The following is a 2,034-nucleotide window of genomic DNA, read 5'->3' as shown; positions in this document are numbered from 1 at the left end:
CTATCTTTGTAATCTCTATCTGCATAGACTGATGTACCTGTTCTCTCATTTTGGTTTCTTGATCTTTCACATCCTCCGAACACCCCAAAAGTGATTCACAACCAATGGTCAAGTTTGAAAGGATGAATGAGGAGAGACATCGAAGCTAAATGCTACAATTTTAAACGGAGTAACCTGAGACTGTATGGACACAAATCATTGAATGCGACTGGACAAGTTCATCAAGGTATTGGAAAGTCACTTTATTCACAGAGGTATGAATTGCGCAAGAAAGCAGTTAACCTGAATCTTTTTGTAAATCACTGATTCATCGTCAGCTGAAATAATGTGTTCAATTCTGAGCATCACACTTAGAGGAAAACCTGACAAAGCCTTGGAGGTGGTGCAGAAAATGTTGGAATAGTATCAGGCATCTACGAAGTGTAATACTCCCAACTTACCTGGATGTGCACAGTTCCAACAACATTCAAGAAACTAACACCATCCAGGATATTTACCAGCTGCAATATTCAATTGCTTCACTACCAAAGCTGAGATGCAATGCAGTGCACTGTCTCACCTAAGTCTTCAACACCACCTTCTAAACCCACAACAACTGAGAAGGGTGAGGACTACAGAATTGTGGAATTACCACCATTGATTGCAATTCCCCCTCAAAACCATGCATCATCCTGAACTGAAAGTTTATCACCATTGACTGTCATTGATCAGAATCCTTGAGCTATCTTTCAAACAGCACTGTGGGCGTACATACAGCAAGTGGACCACAGCTGTTCAAATAAGCAGTTCACCAGCACCTTCTCTGCTTGTCCAGGCGACAAAGACCACATCCCATGAATAAATAAAGTAAGATATGTTTGTTTTCTGCAGACATAGCAGAAGCTCGCATACTTCTACTTGGAGCCGAGAAGATTAACTGGTGATTTAGGCAGACGAAGGTTTGTTTCCAGTATATTTCATCTGCAAAGAGAGAGAAAAATTATTAACATTTTCGCTATATTTGTTAAATGCAGATTTCAGATAATTAGCAAATAATGCAGGGTAGAAATGTGGAGATTATTTCACTCAGCAAGTTCTGAGGTACTGAAACAGAATGAATGGCAGCTGGAAGCAGGTTTAGCAGTTGTTGTCAAAAGAGATTTGGAATTTAACTGTTTAAAGACATTTGTTGTGGGGTTGGGGTTATGGGTAAGGGAATGGAAATAGATTTTTGCAGCGTTTTTCCACTGAGAGAGCACGGCTCCAATGGACTGAATGGCAACCAGTCCTGGGACCTGGCGAGTTGACGTCAGCTTGTGACCAACAGGGTGGGAGGCGTGGTTCTCCAACCAATAGGGATGATCAAGGGCGGGGTTAACGTTTACGTGTATAACGATCCTCCTACACAGGAGCAGTGGCGGTGCAAGTGAAGTTTGGACGAATGAGGGATCAGAAGGAGATGGTAAAAGGGGAAGAACGGTGGCGAGTGGGAGGCAAATGGAGACAGTGTGCACTAGAGGTATCATAGACACCCAGCGGGCTTTGCTTAACAGCCGCCGAAGAAGAGAATTTCTATCCTGGACTGAGGACAATAACTCTGGTGAACTCGTTTTTCAGAGTGTTGCAAGTGGAGGATTTACATTCGGGAAACTGAAACCAATCGTCACATTGAGATCCGACAGTGTTCCTCGCTTCATCAGAGCCTGGGCATTAAGGACATTTGAGGGTAAGTAGTGAGTTGTAGGTCTTTTCCTGTCGCTGTAAAAGAACGATCTTTCTCACCACTCCCCTATAGATCTTGCTGAAAATCTGAAACCTCTGCCCCTTAATTATTTTATGATCAAATAATAGGAAAAACTTTAATTCTACGTTATCCAAACTCATCGTAATCTTGTGTAACTGTGTCAAATCTCCCTCCAATCGAAAACCAAACCAGAAATTGCAGGACAAATTCAGCAGGTCTGGCAGCATCAGTGGGGAGAAACTAGACTGTTAATCCAGAGACTCCGGAAATGTTCTGGGGACCCTGGGTTCGAATCCTGTTGTGAAAGTTGG

At 42.7% G+C, this 2,034-nt stretch overlaps 1 long non-coding RNA gene across 1 annotated transcript in view; it reads left to right on the top strand.

Moving 5' to 3' along the window:
* The window catches only part of LOC125481947, a 7,354-nt gene continuing 5,320 nt past the window's right edge, over window positions 1–2,034 (top strand). The window contains exons 1-2 of the long non-coding RNA XR_007261504.1: window positions 1–938; window positions 1,597–1,705. This is a non-coding gene — a long non-coding RNA (uncharacterized LOC125481947). The remainder of the gene's footprint in view (window positions 939–1,596; window positions 1,706–2,034) is intronic.

This window comes from Rhincodon typus, unplaced genomic scaffold (genome assembly GCF_021869965.1).
Source record: "Rhincodon typus isolate 14 unplaced genomic scaffold, sRhiTyp1.1 hic_rhity00004460, whole genome shotgun sequence".
Lineage (NCBI taxonomy): Eukaryota > Metazoa > Chordata > Chondrichthyes > Orectolobiformes > Rhincodontidae > Rhincodon > Rhincodon typus.
This window is presented reverse-complemented; position numbering and strand designations above follow the sequence as displayed.